This window comes from Cervus elaphus, chromosome 12, assembly GCF_910594005.1.
Source record: "Cervus elaphus chromosome 12, mCerEla1.1, whole genome shotgun sequence".
In the NCBI taxonomy this organism is placed as follows: Eukaryota; Metazoa; Chordata; class Mammalia; order Artiodactyla; family Cervidae; genus Cervus; species Cervus elaphus.
Genome location: NC_057826.1, coordinates 60,706,043 through 60,725,244, shown reverse-complemented (window position 1 = coordinate 60,725,244; position 19,202 = coordinate 60,706,043). Strand labels below are relative to the sequence as shown.

General features: G+C 34.1%; 1 protein-coding gene across 2 annotated transcripts in view; it reads right to left on the bottom strand.

The window, feature by feature from the left end:
* MDGA2 (MAM domain containing glycosylphosphatidylinositol anchor 2) overlaps window positions 1–19,202 on the bottom strand; it is an 867,711-nt gene that overhangs the window by 361,699 nt on the left and 486,810 nt on the right. The window lies entirely within an intron of this gene.

The following is a 19,202-nucleotide window of genomic DNA, read 5'->3' as shown; positions in this document are numbered from 1 at the left end:
ATGGGACACTGTAAAAGCAGTGCTAAGGGGAAGGTTCATAGCATTACAGGCTTACATCAAGAAACAAGAAAAAAGCCAAATAAATAACCTAACTCTACACCTAAAGCAACTAGAGAAGGAAGAAATGAAGAACCCCAGGGTTAGCAGAAGGAAAGAAATCTTAAAAATCAGGGCAGAAATAAATGCAAAAGAAACTAAAGAGACCATAGCAAAAATCAACAAAGCTAAAAGTTGATAAACAATTTTAATTGAGACTCTACTGTGCCTGGCTGTTTGTTAGGCCATGGAGAAAAAATTGTGGTCACAGCACAGTGACTGTCTGCAAGAAGACGGATATTAAACAAATAATTATAAGTAAGTAACGATTCTAAGTATATGATGTTATGGGAAGGGAAAATCAATGAGTCATCAAGTGTAAATATGTAATTTTAAAAATCTGTATTTTCATTTATGGTTTACCATTACTTGAAATTTATATGTTTTTCCTCTATTTACATCTGTATTAAGCAATTCTTTACTATTTAGTATAACAATAACATTTGAGGGCAATTATTCTCATTTTTCATAACATTTACTTTGTCTTTTTAAATCTGATTTTCATTCCAAACAAACTATTGGGTATCTATGAAGAGCGACCATCTCCACACTATTCAGACTCTTTTTTTTTTCTTCTTTCTTTCCTACATTTTAAATTATGAAAATATGACAATACAGTTACAGGAGACTTGAAAAATACAGAACAAAGTTACATATAGTTCCACTATATATATCACAATTATTTTTTAAGTAAATGTCAATTTTTAGTTAGAATTTCAATTTCAAACTATTTTTCTGTTTATTTTTATTATTCAGATTCTTAAGCCACATTGATAATACATATCTGAATCAATTCAAGTCCATTTATGCACCATTAAAGTTTGGAGCTTTCTTTATAAAATCAGATGTATTTTTACTATATATTCTAATAGATTATTGCTGATATATAGAATTTTAATATAAAAAGGAAATAAAATATAAACCTGTAGGTTCTATGGGAACACAAAGGGAGGTAAACATTTTAAATTAAGTTATGACAAATATTTAATTGCTAAACCTCATTATTTTAAACTCTTAAGTAGAGTTCAGTCACTTAGTCATGTCCAACTCTTTGCGACCCCATGAACCGAAGCACACCAGGCCTCCCTGTTCATTATCAACTGCTGGAGTTTAATCAAACTCGTCCATTGAGTAGGTGATGCCATCCAACCATCTCATCCTCTGTTGTCCCCTTCTCCTCCAGCCCTCAATTTTTCCCAGCATCAGGGTCTTTTCAAATAAGTCAGCTCTTCGCATCAGATGGCCAAAGTATTGGAGTTTCAGCTTCAACATCAGTCCTTCCAATGATCATCCAGGACTGATCTCCTTTAGGATGGACTGGTTGGATCTCCCTGCAGTCTAAGGGACTCTCAAGAGTCTTCTCCAACACCACAGTTCAAAAGCATCAATTCTTCAGCGCTCAGCTTTCTTCACTGTTCAACTCTCACATCCATACATGACCACTAGAAAAACCATAGCCTTGACTAGACGGAACTTTGTTGGCAAAGTAATGTCTCTGCTTTTTAATATGCTGTCTAGGTTGGTTATAACTTTCCTTCCAAGGAGTGTCTTTTAATTTCATAGCTGCAATCACCATCTGCAGTGATTTTGGAGCTCAAAAAAATAAAGTCAGCCACTGTTTCCCCATCTATTTGCCATGAAGTGATAGGATTGGATGCCATGTCTTAGTTTTCTGAATGTTGAGCTCTAAGCCAACTTTTTCACTCTCCTCTTTCACTTTCATCAAGAGGCTCTTTAGTTCATAAATTCTTCAAAATATTCTAGTGGAGGAGTTACACACAAATTCAAGCAGTTAGTGATTCTATATTCTGTCTTAACCAGAAGAGTATTTTTTTTAATAACTTAATTTGGATTTCTTAAACATGGCAATATCAAGAGACACACTTTAATCAGTTAATGTTTTACTAGATTCTAATGGAGTAGTCCTCTGTTTTTATTCATAATGTAACTGCATTATTCTATTCTTCATTCTTTTAATTATTTTATTTTTTGCTTTCTAATTAATCATAAATATATGAAGATCATCTTGAGTGGTGAGTTTTAAAAACCATAGCTTACTGCTTATCATTTTAGATTCATAAGTTACAGTCCATTTTAGCTGATACAATTTAAATTTTCTGTTTTCAATGATTTAATTTCTTTCCTACTTAATAAGTGGATATAGCTTCCCTTTCTCTTCCTTTTTCTCTTTCTTTCCTCTCTTATTTTTATTGTTATACTTTGCTTTGCAAATAACATTACATCCATCATCATATATCATTAAATATCATAGGTGAAATAAAATAGGAGGATTAATTCCAGACCCACTTTTTCTATTCATTAAGAGTGTGACATTGTAAAAGGCATTTAGACTGTCTGAATTTTAATTTCATCATATTTATACTAAGATATTGAAAGTAACTGATTTTTCAGTTCCCTAATATAAACTTCTCATTGTCTACATTTATTGTCTGGTGAACTAATCAGCCATGTTTTGATTCAACATTAATTCACAACAATAATTCAACATCTTATTGTACCAAGAACATATCAGCAGGGGAGAGCACTCCCCATAAGCTTTGATTCTTGTTTACCTGTGACATCAGGATAGTATCACAGATTATTTTATCTCTTTGAATAGAGATGTCTTAAAAGTGATTAAGATTATTTTTCTTGTGATTAAATTTTTGATTGAGACAGTTTTTATCACACAACTTATCAGAATTTTCACCTTATATTGGTACTGTTGAGTATCAACTGTTCACCCCAAAATATCTGTACACCCCAAAATGTGAATATTGAAGCCCAATATGACTATTTGGAGATATGACCTTTAAGGAGTTAACTAAGGTTAAAAGAAGTTATAAGAGTGGGGTCCTAACCCCAAAAGACTGATGTCCTTATAAAAAAGAGGAAGAGACATCGTGAGTGCACGCATAGAAGAAATGCCATCTTGAGGACAAAGAGAAGGCAAACATCTGGAAGCCAAGAAGAGAAGCCTCATTAGAATCCAACTCTGCCAGGACCTTGATCTTAGAATTCCAGCCTCCAGAACTAAGAGATACCAAATTGCTGTTATGTAAGCCACCCAGTTCATGGTATTCTGCTATGACAGCCCAAGTATGACTTCATTTTCACCTGAATGTTGAGCTGAAGTTTCTTCTGAACCAAAATTCAGTTTAGCAACACTTGCTATGCATGTACCTTTTGTTCATCTCTAAACATTTGTTATCTATACATGTGTAAAATTGGACTCATCATCTTCCCTTTATATCCTTCTGTGTTTATCATTCCAGGGAAGAGAGTCATCATAGACCAAATTTACCATGTTCAAGATATCTTCATCAACCCTGATTCAACAGTTGAATTTAATAAATCTCTAAGCCAGTAAGGTCTATTCCCTAAGTCCATCTTAGGTTCCAACATGTCAATCTCTATTGCATCTACTACAATTTAGGCATGCACCACAATTTAGGCAACTCTGGTTTATATTTTAAGTATTTCTCCCTCCAGTTTCACTCCCCATATTCCTACATCCATTCATTACAATATAGCAAATGAGAGTTTCTATATTTCGAACTAGACACCTACCTCAATAGCTGTCAAATGCCACAAAATAATGTTCATGTTTTGGTGAGGTTTATAAAGCAGGTCATAATCTGCTCTAGATGACTGCTGTTTCCTACCATGATATCACTCAATTTTTATATGTGTTCAAGTTATGTTGAAATAACTGCAGGGTCTTAAACAGGCAACAATGATTACAGCAAAGATAATAATAATAACTGATAGCATATTTATTGGTCACTTACTCTGGTCTAATAACTGCACAAAACACATACACACATAAACATTCCAAACCTATAGGACATACTTTTGATATACATAATATTATCATTGGAATTCATCAGAGTTTTAGAAATTAAATGACTTCTACAAAATAGTTCAACATCAGAATTCAAATCCAAGCCTTCCAGAAACCAAAATGTATGTGGCTATGCTGCCTCCCTGCATTCTTTTGCCGCTGTGCCTTAGATAGTTGCCTCTACCTGAAAATCTCCATCCCTTTTTTGCATCTCTAACTCTTATTTGATATTTAAGGTTCAGATATCAATTCTATGAACAAACATAAAATAATGATCTTCCCCCTCAAATAACAGCTTAAACCCCTTATTTGATTTAGCACAGACACTATATTTATCATACATTCATTATATATCTTATATAAATTAATTTTAAATGATATGCACATACATATATGTGTGTATCTAAATAAATACATAGATGTCTACCTATGTATCTCCTTATTTTGAATGTGAAACAGAAATATTTATGCATAGGTATTAGAATTTCTTACTGTTGAAGATTCACCCTCCTATAACATTATTTATTTTGTTGATTTAAGTTCTCTGCTTCAATATTCCTTAATTAAAATGTATTAATGGTTAATATTTCCTTGAAAGCTAGTCAAGCAGTCTTTATTCATGCATAATTGCTTTGCAGATAATAGTAGGGAAAACAATCAAACAGCTGCAAATTAGACCTCTATTGGGATATTTTAGAACATTTTTTTGTCCATGTAGTTAATTAGAAATCAACCCATATGATGACAAATTTTATAAACTGATACTGGTATAAATTTGGATCACTTTACAAAATAGCCATGTGGTCCAGATGCAGCTTTCTATTCAGTTTCTCTCTCCATTTCCCTCTGTCATTTCCTCTTTCCCTCCCTCCAAAGTTGCTGCAATATTTCCTAACATGTAAGACAAGCAAAATTTGCATTTTCTTTTTTTTTGCAAAATTTGCATTTTCAAAGAAAGTTTAGCTAATCAGAATCAATTTGAGCATTGAAGAATAAATGTCATTCTATCCATCCCCTCCTTGAAAATGCCATTAAATAGATAACAGTCAAGGTAAAAGATATGTTTAATGAACTAGAATATGGTGTGTGTGTGTGTGTGCACTCAATCACTCAGTCATGTTCAACTCTTCGTGGTCCCATGGACTGTAGCCTGCCAGCCTCCACTGCCCATGGATTTTTCCAGGCAAGAATACTGGAGTGGGGTACCATTTCCTCCTCCAGGTGATCTTCCTGATTCAGAGATCAAACCCATGTCTCTTGAGTCTTCTTTATTGGCAGGCGGATTCTTTACCACTAGCACCTTCTCAGTACTAACAAGGCTATATAAAAATTTAAAAACTATATCTTGTATAGTTTAAATTGTTAGCTGTAGCACAGGAAAGAATGTTACAGAGTTAAAGCTACCTAAAACACATGCATTATGAAAACAGCAGAGATATTGATTAAAGTTTAACATAGGTTGAATACTCACACCAAAAGCTAGGTTTATCTATTAAAATAAGATGTGTGATTTTAGAATACATGAAAAGAATAAGTAAAACTAGAACAAATAAAACATATAAAGGAAATAAAGCAAAGAAACCCTGTAAAATGAAATTAATGAATAACGCTAGAAATGTAAAATATATGTTAATAATACTAATGTAAGTTGATAATAAAGTTAAGAATTTTCTTTTCAAAAAATCCAATGATATGGTTTTACAGAAGACATACCTAAACAAAATGTTAACATAATGTTATACAATATTTTAAAGAAAAGGGTCCATAAGAAAAGGCAAATATTAACCACAATCATATTATGGCAGCTCCATTAATATGAATAAAACAAGGCAAAAGTATTGATAGTGATAAAGTGTGTCATTATTTTATAATTTTGAATATTATTTTTCAGAGAGACAATGAAGATTTATATGCTAGGTAGCAATTTTAAACCTTTTACATGTGTTATCCTAATTAATCTGCAAACACTCTCAGGTGTGGAGAAAGGGATATAAAATAAATACAATTCAAAAAGAAATAGTAGAACCATCCCTGTTTACAGATTACATGATCATATATATAGAAAACACTAAAGACTCTTATTGAAAATACTTTTAGGACCAGTAAAGGAATTCAGTGAAACTACAAGAAACAAAATCAACATACAAAAGTCAGTTGCATTTCTATACACTAACAATGAATTATCTGAAAAGGAAATTATGAAAACAATCCCATTTACTATAGTACCAAAAACAATAGTGCCAAAAATAATAAAATACTTAGGAATACACTAAGTAGATGAAAGACTGTACACTGAAAGTACAAAATATTAATGGAAGAAATTTTAAAAGATATAAACAAATGGAAACATATCCAATATTCATAGATTGGAAGAATTAATACTGTTAAATAACCATAAACCTCAAAGATGTACATATTCAATACAACCCCTATCAAAATTCCAATGGTTATTTTTTATAGAAATAGAAAAAGAATTCTAAAATTAATATGGAATCACAAAAGACTGTGAACATCTGGATCAATCTTTAGAAAGAAAAACAAAACTGGTAACATCACATTCCTGATTTGAAAATATATTTTAAAACCATAGTAAGTAAAACAGTATGGTACTGTCAGAAAAACAGACAAATAGGCAAATGGAACAAAAAACAGGGGCCAGAAATCAATCCATGAATACATGGTCAAATAATCAACAAGGGTACCAAGAATACACAACAGAAAAAGGATAAACAAATGGTGCTGAGAAAACTGTATAGCCACATGCAAATAAATGGAATTGGATCATTATCTTACACCTTACAGAAAAATCGACCAAAAATGGATTAAAGGCTTAAGTTTATGACTGGAAACTGTAAAGATCCTGGAAGAACATATGGGGGAAATGCTTCCGGATATTGGCCTTGGTGACAATTTCATTGATATCACTCAAAAGCACAGGCAACACAAGGAAAAATAAACAAGTGTGACTACAGCAAACTAAAATTTTTCTGAAGTAAAGGAAGCAAATAACAAAGTGAAAAAGCAACCTGTGAAATGGGAGAAAATATTTGCAACCATGTAATAGATAAAGAAGTCAATTTCCAAGACACATAAGGATCTCATACAGCTCAGTAGCAAAGAAACTAAATTCTATTTAGAAATGGACTAATAAGTTGAACAGACATTTTTCAAAAGAAGATATTAAAATGGCCAAAAGATATATGACAAATGTTTAACATGAGTGAAAGTGAAAGTCGCTCAGTCATATCTACCTCTTTGTGGGACTACAGCCCATGGAATTCTCCAGGCCAGAATACTGGAGTGGGTAGCTATTCTCTTCTCCAGGGGATCTTCCCAATCCAGGTCTCCCACATCGCAGGTAGATTCTTTACCAACTGAGCTACCAGGGAAACCCCAATCATCAAAACAATGGGACTTGGCTTAGCAACTAAATACCACCAACTAATCATCAGGGAAATGCAAATCAAAACCACAATGGGGTATCACCTCACACCTATTAGGACGGTTATTATCAAAACAGCAGAAGACAACAGTATTGCTGAGGATGTAGAGAAATGGAAACCTTTGTAAATTATCAGTGGAAATGCCTAACAGTGCAACCACCATGGGAAATAGTATTGAGATTCCTCAAAATATTAAATATAGAACTACCTTAAGATCCAGTGACCAAATGTCTGGATATTCATCTAAAAGAATTTCAATCAGGATATCAAAACCCCCCAAAGTAAGTGCAACCTTATTTACAACAGCCAAGATATGGACAAAATTAAATTTCCATCAATAGATAAATGAACACAGAAAATGTGGTTTATACATATATGGAATATTATTCAACCTTAAAAAAGGAGAAAATTCTGCAACACGCAAAAGTGTAGATTAACCCCGAGGGGTATTATGTTAAGTGAAACAAGCTAGTCACATGAGAGCAAATACTGTATGATTCCATTTAAGAAAAATAAAGTAACAGTCTGAGAAAGGATACTTGTAACACATATTACAATGATTAATTTAGAAAGAATTTAAGGTCTTTCTTAAAAACAACAATAAAAATAAACAGTCTAAAAATAATTTAGAAATTGTACAGAAGGCTAACTTACAGAAAAGCTAAGCTAGTGTTAATAAATATGCAAAAGGTGTGTGTCCTTACTAGTAATTAAAAATATCAAATAAAAACTTTCAAGATAACATTTAAGACCTGTTCGGTTGGCAAAATAACAACTGCTGACAAGAACATGGGAAACAAAACATCCAATAAATTCCTTATTAGAATGAATTTTAACACAACCACTTTGAAGAGCATTTTAACAATATTAAATACAGTTGAAGATGCACCCTCAGACCAAGTAATTCCACTTTTAGATATATACATTGAAAAATATTACAGATGTTCACGTAAAGACATTTATACATATATTCAATTGTTTCCCAGCAAAGCATTAAAGTTTTAGTAACACTATTCAGTGAGATTGCTGTACTATAGTTTAATAAATGAGCTAAACATTCATGTATTAACTTAGATAACTCCAAAAAAACTCATGTGGATTAAAAAAAAAATTAAGCTCTAGAAAATACATCCTGTTTCATAATATTTTAATAACTACTAAAATACAAAAATACTACATATGATATATGCATACAAAAACATGTAACAAATGCAAGCTATCAAAACTTGGATAAGAAAGAAAAAAAATTTTGTCTTATATTCCATGCAATGCTGGGAGTCCAATGCAATACATTTTGATGAATTGTTTATAATTATAATTATTAATTAGAAAGTTAATTCTAATATTAGTAGATACTATAGGTAAATACATATCTAATACGGGTAGGGTGAAGATTATTAGAAACATAATTATTTTCATTAAGTAATATATTAACCATTTTTAAATAATTAGGAAATCATACAATCTATATGTCTAACTAATAAAAGCTAATATCTATAGAATGCTTAAAGATTATTTCCTGTTCTACAATCTTTACAAATATTAACTCAATACTAACAAAAATCCTAGGAGGTTATGAAGATTACAAGTAAACAAAAAATACTAGAGTATTTAGGAAACTTCTCATGATTGTATAACCATTAAGTGACAGAACTGATTTTCAAATCCAGGCATGGATTTGAATAGCATGGTCTAATTCATGCTATTAACCATATATTCTACTGAATCTTGATATGCCTTAAACACAAGCTGACTTTTGACTGTCACTGGGACCTATAGTCACTCAATCCTTTTCAAATTACTCTGGATTTGTAAATCAACAGATGGAGCCCAATCCTCTCTAAAGAAGTATACTGGATCACTTTGATTTTTTTCTGGGATGATCATGTATTGTTGATTACATTATTACCACCTTCTTTTGTTAATTTGTTCTCTTGTTTTGCTCTGAGTTTATAATCATTTGTTTTATCTCATTCTGGATGTGGCTCTGTTTCTATGATGAGGCTGGGCCAATATTCCCACTTATTTCTGCTGCCAATAATGAGGAGTTAGAAAGATCCTGTTTACACATGTTATTATTTTCAATGTAAATAGTTAGCCACAGCTGCTGCAATTTTCCCAATTGTTAGGCAGAAAAATGAGGTGGGGAGATGAGGGCACAAATACATCATCTGGCTAAGCATTCAGAATAAAAGATGAAAAAAGACCAAGAAAGAATGATTTGTTTCCAGGACACCAAACTTCAAACTGAATGGACCCATAGATATCCTATTAACACCTAACATGTACAATGAGCATAATCTTAAGGTTTGAAATTAGTCATTAAAATGCTTACACATGCCAGGGATTTTCAGAAATATTTTGTTTAATTACCTCACATAACTAGTTGGTGACCTGAAGAACAATAGAATATTAGATGGCACATTGCCTTTAGTGATCCAACAAAAAAGTTCTATAACTACATTTTAAACGAGTAACCAAGAATAACATTAAACCACTTAAAAATTAGTTGAGTGAACATATGTATTATTTAAGATATTCTATCTTCAATTTAAGGTTTGTGAGATGAATTCATGTTAATATGTGATTCCAGTTCATTTATTTCCATTGAGATAATATTTAGCTTTATGAATATACCAAAGTGCTCATCTCCATTCTACCAGTAATAAATATGAATTCTCCCTTTTCTTGTTCTGCTGTTATGATTATTGCTTTTTCCAACAACCTTTAACATATATTCTTGGGAGCACATGAATAGATGAAACAGAGGGACCATTTGTATGAGGGTTTTAAACAAGCACAATAGTAGTATATTGTTAAATAATGCATATATATTATAAAATTATAAAAATATATATTGAAAAGAACACCAAAGACAGGACAGCCATTATCCCCAAGAAAACAGGAGTAAATAGGGGATTTTAGCTACACTGACTTTGCTCTGTTATTAAAGTAGGATGTAGACATTAGGTGTTTGTTCTGTTATCTCTACATTTTCTAGAGTTCCCAAATACTCTATGAAATTATGCAAATTTAACCCCGCTACACGAAAACACAAAGGTAAAATAGTTTTCCTATTTGAGATTTTGTAAAACTGACTAAGTAAACTATTTTTTTAAAAAAACTAAAGCCACTGGTTAAAGTTCCCATTCGTGGTAAATGGAAACTTCTAAAATGAATCCCAATGATCCCTCTTTCTGGTATGCATGACCTGTGTAAGCTTCTCCCTTTGAGTGTGGGCTGTAACTCACTTCTAATAAATAGAATATAGCCAAAGTAAAAGGATTTCACCTCAATGATTAAGTTACAAAGACATGGTGGTTTTCTTCTTGGATATCCACTCCCACTCTTTTGCTTGTTTGGTCTATGAGAAGTAGGTTACTGTGTTGTGAGCTGCCATGTGGTAAGGGACTTTTATCTCTGGGGAATAGCCAGTGGTGTCATGAAGCCTGCCAACAATCCTATGATTTAAGATTGAAAGTGAATCTTCACCCAGTCAGACCTTGAGATGACTATAGTCCTCCTGGCTCACAGGTTGGTTACAAGCCTTGTAAGAAATCCTGAGCCCCAAGACCTAGCTAAGTCATGATGAAATTCCTGACACACATACACTGTGAGATAATAAATGTTTGTTAACTGTGAGCTAATCAATATTTGTTATTTTAAGCCACTGAGTTTGGAGTAATTTATCATTCAATAATAAACACTGGGAAAGGAAAATAAACTGGACCACAGGAATGTAAAAATATTTCTAGAAGTAAAGTTAAAAAGAATGAATATGAAATATTCTTCATATATTCAACAAGATGACTAGAGGGGCTTAATTTCTAACACGACAGAGCAAGGAGATCAACAAATCCCCTCCCAAAGAAGGCAACAAACATTCCAACCCTCTGAAATTGACTCTAGGCATACAACCTACTGAAAAACATTTACTCACAAAATTCCAGAACTTCAGGTAAGGACAGCACAAATCTGTGATGCTTATGTTTGTGGCTACTTCTCTACCCCAGCCAGGCTCTATCTTCATCATAGTCTAAACTAGCCTTAGAAAAGAGAAGTTCTGCTGCTGCTGTCAAAGACAGCTCATTGACTGAGAGGTTTTCACTTAAGGCAAGCAAATAGGAGAGCTGATAGCTATGGGATCCTGAGTTTGCAACCCTATCCTCCTGTGGCATGCATGTTCACACACGCACACACACACACCCGTACACACTAAAGTTTACCAATAAGCAGCTTGAAGCCATCACACTGCTCCTTTATGAAAAATGTTCTTTCCAGAGTGACTTGACAAGAAAGCATGGGAATTATTGCTTCAGAGCCATGGGATACAGTTGGCTCAGTACCTCCTTTTAAGTCTCACCAAAGTCACTAGATGGCTTTCCCAGGTGGTGCTAGTGGTAAAGAACCTAACTGCCAATGCAGGAGACATAGGTGAAGCAGGTTCGATCCCCGGGTCAGGAAGATCCCCTGGAGAAGGCATGGCAACCCACTCCAGTATTGCTGCCTGGAGAATCCCATGGATGAGGAGTCTGGTGGGCTACAGCCCAAAGGATCACAAAGAGTCGGACACAACTGAAGCGACTTAGCACAAAGTCATTAGATATAGGCAAAAAAAAAAATATTCTTGGCAACTGTAGTTATTGATATTGAGTCAGCTGTCATTTCTGTTCTTCCTAGTATAACATGGAGATGGTTGAACCCATCTACTTTTCCTCTACCCAGTCACCGCTTAAACAAAAATATCATTATTGATTTTCAAGTTTAATGGTGACTGAAAATATTTCTATGTCATTAGGCGAACAAGCATCGTTTAATTTTAAGCCCAAACATCTTTCCTAAATCAGGAAAGTAATGACTAAATTTCAATTTCTATTTAAACCCTGATTGTGAGAAACACAGCTCAGTACATGCTTCTCAAGGGAACAGATTTAAACATTCAATCACCATGTTAGGTAGGAGATGGATTTAATAGGTTTATCATCATATCTGGTGGTCGCTATCACTGATCTGGTGATAATTAACACCTAAAAAGCATCTCAGTTCAGAAATAAAAAGAAATAATGAGGCTATGCTCTAACACCCTAGGAAAATGTCACTCTTTCGATTACTTCTCCAGAATTTAACTTGTCTGCCAGGTCCAATTGTTTCTCTCATTTATCTGTGGCTTTCGCTGTAGGGTAGTGGCAACATCTTACAGAAGTGCTCGGTCTTTTGGCCTCTGTATTTACTAAACAAACAGCCTGTGATAAATGCAAATCAGTTTGACCTGCCATAACATCCAATACAAGGCTAGAGTTGATCCCATCCAAATTGGAATGCACAGCATCTTCTTTCTGCCTCCATGCAATGCCTGGAAATGGCCACTTTGCTAATCTATGAGTTGGAACCTAATGACCCTCTGCAATGCCGCTGTGGTAAAATAGCATGAATGTGTAACAAGTCTCACTGACTTGAATACACACAGCCTCCCAGGACGGCAAGCCAGGTCGAAATCAATTATGTGGGTGGGAAGGCCTGCCTATCCTCTGGGCTGAACTATATAGGCAGTCAAGACATGCTGCTTTTTGTATTATTATATTAGCACATCTGCTTTCAAGGCAAGTGTCCCTTGGAATTCTTCTCATAATCTCTGATGGAAATATATAAACATCAGCAAATTCAATAAACTGCTTCACAGACCAACTTGAATGTGAGGTCAAAGTTCTCAGACATGACACATCCTTAAAATATTATCTTTGGCTATGGAAAAAATAAATGCATTGCTGTGAGATTGTCATGTCTGTATGACATTATATAACATTTAGACTCTTAATGTTCAGAAGATCATCATGGCATATAAACCACGGAGCAGTTTTCTTTCCCTTTTCCCCTTTATGAAATGAACTTTATGAACAGAAATCGTTCCAGTGGGGGGGAAATATGGCTTAATACAGAACTATCTAAATCAATTTTCTTTTCACATCCACAGTAGAATACAGCTATGAGTTGCTGGAGTAATATAGTAGAAAATCCAATGTAGGAGACTTGCATGTACACTGGAGTTTCCAGTCTTATTACATTGTTTGAACTGTTTCAGTCTTATTACACTTGCTTGAAACAATATAGTTGGGGTCAGTTAAGGTACTTTTCTCCAGGTTTTTCAGAAGGCACTCATTCACGTAACTGTTTAAAACTGTGTGAAGTTGAGATTTGCTCTACATGCTGTTATCTTAGATTTAGGGAAGTGGATAGTTTTTCAGCTGAAATGTTAAAAAGTGATTTTCAAAAGTTTAAAAGATACTTTTAATATATGAACTTAGCTAGTGTCACATATATTTATGTACACACAAATGCATTTTATATTTTATATATACATTATACATTTGTATGTACTTATATATATGGGCTTTCCAGGTGGCACTAGTGGTAAAGAACCTGCTTGCCAATGCAGGAGACACAGGAGACATGGGTTCGAACCCTGAATCAGGAAGATCCCCTGGAGGAGGCAATGGCAACCCACTCCAGTGGGAATTCTCCAGTTCTCTTGCCTGGAGAATTCCATAGACAGAGGAGCCTGGTGAGCTACAGTCCATAGGGTTGGACAGAGTTGACATGACTGAGTGACTAAGCCGCAGCAGAAAATGGTTTATATTAGGACATCAGAATTTTAAAAATAATATGAAAACCCTAGAAACTTGCCATAATGTTCTTTCTTTTTTGAAAGCATTTAAAAGCATCCTTTACAAATCTCCTAAACTAGTACCACTTATTTCATTCAAGAGAAAAAAAAAGCGCTTTCTACATACAACCATTGATTTCTGAACCTTAAAAAAATGAGGAAATGCTAGAAATTTTACCATCAATGCTTAATTATGGTATCCATTTTTAGAAAAGGCTATCTCAGGGACATTTTATCTTTTTGAAAGTTTCCATTGTCACATCTATAGTTAATGTCTTCATTTGATTAAGGTTTCAATTAACTGCTTAAGTTTCTTACAAAACTCCTTACTAGAAAAGAACTCTATGTCCATGAAACCAGCAGATTATCAAGCTAAGTATAATAACGCCTTCTGAATTTTCTCACTAATAATAGGTTGTAATTGCCTACTTGTTTCTACATCTGCTGTTCAACCTTTGCAATTAATGAACACACCATGGTTAAATGGTAAATCTAATGTACTGCAGTCAGAAAATATTTAGTAATGTCACACACACACACACACTTTAGCTTTCCTTCTCGAACTCTAAACACAGTAATATGGACCTACCTGTGGAGTACATAGTGAAGGAGTAGGAGGCAGAGAAACCTAGATGTTAATCCAAGGTACAGAGTGTCACAGTTCATGCAAATGAAAAGTCACCCCAGATAGTGAGTAATCTACTGCCTGCATCTTACTGGGCATATCAGAGAAAGCAACTATCTTAGCTATGAGATAAATGAGGTCTCCCCAGTTAAAATCTGAACTGTGCACAAAGGCAGACATTGACAACTTTTCACAATTAGTATAATAATAAAGGAAGGCAATACCATTACCTGTGTGATGAGTGTGAGATCTACGAAGAGACATTTGTGCATGCTTTTCTTTGACTGAATCTTGGTGACTCCTGCCCTGAAAATGGCATTTTAATATCTAGTCACTTGTTATTTTTTTGAATCACTTTTTTATTGAGGTACGATTGACATATAAGATTATATTAGTTTCAGGTATACAACATAAAGATTTGTTATGTGTATACACTGCAAATTCATCACCACAATAAATCTATTTACCATCTGTCATCATATGAAGCTATAATTTATTTTTCTTGTGATGAGAACTTTTAAGATTTACTTTCTTAGCATTTTTAAAAATGCAATACAATATTATTGACTGTAGTCAACATGCTGTACATTATACTCTCACGACTTACTTATTTTACAAGTGGAAGTTTGTACCTCTTGATCCCCTTCAATCTAAAATTATTTTAAACATATTATAAAAACAGCATACAGAGATGAGCTTCTAAATGATAGATTTCCACTAATTTAGTCTTAGAGTATATTTATCAAAGAGTAACTCTAATTAGACTTAGAAAGAAGAAATAAGTGCTCATTAACCACTAACATAAACAGCAGAATATATATTTTTAACTCTCTTCAGAAAAAATTGTCTGAACAATCACTTGACCAGAACACTGTACCTCAAAGGAAGGTATAAGAATATTTCCTAGATATGTATCATATTTGTGTTTGCATTATAATATATTGTATTCTGAGCTTCCCTCATGGCTCAGCTGGCAAAGAATCTGCCTGCTATGTGGGAGACCTGGGTTCTATCCCTGAGTTGGGAAGATTCCCTGGAGAAGGGAAAGGCTACCCACTCCAGTATTCTGGCCTGAAGAATTCCATGGATTGTACAGTCTATGGAGTCACAAAGAGTCGGACATGACTGAGCAACTATCACTCACTCATACTGTATCCTGGACAAAATTAGATTCTGCTAATAGATCTAAAATTTAATTGAAAAAAAATCTTCACACATACCATTAAATATTTGAGGTGAAATGCTAATTTAGTAAAATAACAAATTCAGAAGATCCAGGCTCAAGTTCATTCATGTGGATCATTAATATTCCATTGTTTTGGCTGAATAACCAATAATAAAGGTTTTAACAAAAGGGTTTAAAATAGCTTTATGTTCTATGTATTACTGTATCATCAGTTTAATCATAAAATTTCAATTATCAGTTGGTTTTTTATATGAAATTTCAGTCAACTCACTTGTTTTGATATATTTTTACTTTTATAATATTCAGACACAGAATTTTTTGTGCCTTATAAAAATACTTATCTTGAGATCGTTCCTTTGTCTAAGAGAGATTACTGAAGAATTCTTTTTCAACTAGGTTAACTGGCCCCTTGGAACCTCCTTAGGAAGCATAGTTTCAAGGTAAATACTTGAACCTGATGAAGTAAAGCAATCAGCTCATAAGAAACCAGAAAACCATAATAAAACTACAGTATTGAAGTGAAGATGCAGATAAAGAGACAGCACACAGGTAAAAATGTTTTAAGTTACCCTAGAATTGCAATTAGGTAATTAGATGAACAGATAAATCTTTGTCCTCTGTTCCCTTCTTCTCTCTTTCTCCTTCTTCACAACAGCTTTGCAAAAGTTATTGCTGTTGTTCCTTTTTTAGCAACAGAAAACCTGAGTTTAAAAACAATTTATGACCTTCTCACAGTTGTTTAACTATTAAATATAGAGACAGGATCAAATGCATTGTTCACGTTTCTTATTGCATCATACCACTTTCTTATATATTTGAGGTAATCTGAAAGATTGTGATATGAGTGTGCTTGATATAAGATACAACTCTCACATTTTCTCTCCTGGGCATTAAAGTAAAATCCCTGTATTTTAGCACAAACATCAGTATAATGGTTAAATAAAGGTTGCTGTTCAGTAGCCCAGCTGTGTCTGACTCTTTGCGACCCCATGGACTGCAGCACACCAGGCCTCCCTATCTCTCACCATCTCCTGGAGTTTGCCCAAATTCATGTCCATTACATTGGTGATGCCATCCAGTCATCTCATCTTCTGACGTCCTCTTCCTCTGCCCTCAATCTTTCTCAGCATCAGGGACTATTCCAGTGAGTCAGCTTTTCATACCAGGTGATCAAAATACTGGAGCTTCAGCTTTAGCATCGGTCTTTCCAATGAATATTCAGGATTGATTTCCCTGAAGATTGACTGGCTTGATCGCCTCACTGTCCAAGGGACTCTCAGGAGTTTTGGCACTCTGCCTTCTTTCTGATCCAGCTCTCACGACCATATGTGACCACTGGGAAGACTGTAGTCTTGACTATACAGACCTTCGTCAGCAGAGTGATGTCTCTGCTTTTCAACACAGTCTACGTTTGTCATAGCTTTCCTGCCAAGAAGCAATCATCTGATTTCATGGCTGCAGTCACCATCCACGGTGATTTTAGAGCCCAAGAAGAGGAAATCTTGGTAGTACATGTTATATTAAAAACAGTGGGGTGAAAATTTTCATTCTTTCAACTTTAAATTGTATTCTTTTTATGTATACATCACTTATATTTTGAGATTCTATGATTGTATTTAATTCTTCAAATTTCCATCACTGTTGGCAATAGTTTTTATACTTATTGAACCACCATGAAAAGCATCATCTTTTCAACAAAATTGTGGCTTAACAGTACAAAGATAATAATATTGTAATTTGACTAGGGAATAGAGGAAATATTCTTATGTACCCTAGAAGCACTTTTAAATCCTTAATTTAAAATTTCGGCCTCTGAAAACACCTATCATCAAAATGTGAAGACATTAAGGACCAGAATTTGTACTATATCTCACAACAGGGTATGTTTAATGAACAGTTTTATTGGACTATGTGAAAATGATTAATATAGACTTAAATCTGCAAAGCTCTCTAAAGTTTTTGGAAAGAAACTTAAAATGCTATTGCAGTAATGATTCACAGTTTGCTTCAGTCCATAACTGACAACTGGAAGATAGGAAGACAGCTAAGGAACTTATAAGTAAATTGTCTATTCTCTTCAATTTATGGAGATATCTTTTTTTAAAAAAAAATTGTTATTTTTAATTGGAGGAGAATTGCTTTACAATATTGTGTTGGTTTCTGTAGTACAACAAAGTGAATCAGCTGTAAGTAACCATATATCCACTCATATATCCCTTTCCTCTTGAGCTTCCCTCCCACAGCCCCCATCCCACCCCTCTAGGTTTTCACAGAGCCCTAGGCTGAGTTCCTTGTGTTACAGAGCAACTTCCCACTACCTAGCTATTTTAGATTTCTTAAATGCCAGAGACCTAAAGCAGAGAGCTATAGACAGACATCCAGAAACAATGTATGCCTAATAAAGGAAAATAATGAATTAAAGGTTCCATTTAAAATAAAGTTAAAATCAGGAAGGGTGGAAGAGAGAGGGATTGGGAGTTTGAGATTGGCAGATGCAAACTGGTATATACAGAATGGTTAAACAATAGGGTCCCGATGTATAGCACAGGGAACTAAACAAATGCAACTTCTCCTGTTTCCTTATTCATATTGCATCATTTGCTAAACTGTCCATTCCATCAACTTCTTAAGGAATTTTTTTTTTACCTAGTTTACAACCTCTTCCTCCATGTTTCCTTCCATCAGACTCAGAGATTTCAATATCCATATCAGTGCTGCATAAATCCTCACTAGCTCTAAATTCCTTAATTACCTCTACTGAAAGGATGGTAACTTTCATTCTACCTGAGTTACCCTTTAACAATGTTTTACCCAGACTTGAGATGACACATAGGCAGCCTATCCCTGCAATTATAAACCCAGATTGTTTGTTTTCCTATGTGGCCTCACTATTGTTTCCCTCTGCCTTGCCTGGTGGACCTACAGATAAAACTAACAGCCTTTCATGATGTTTCACAAGCTACCCTCCTTGAAATAAACAGCATTTCCCGTGCCTCACAAATGCTCAAGATATGCAGAATTTCTTCAGCCCTCTAAGTCCCTCTCTGTCCAAATTCTCATCAAATGACTTCCTTTTCATTTTAGTAGACCAAAACATCTTCACCTTCTCAGCCACTGCCAGCCTACTTAATCTGTATCTTTCTTGATTTCCTGCTTTGATATTATAAAACAAGAAAGTTAGATTTTATTCAAGTAACCTATCTGAGTTTTTTATTGTATTTCTTCCAGTATCCCATCAAGTAGCCCCCCTGCCTTACACTATTTATCTTTCTTTATATTCAATTTAATTTTATGTAAAATGAAAAATGTGACAATTTAATAAATTAACATAAGATGTATTTGACATA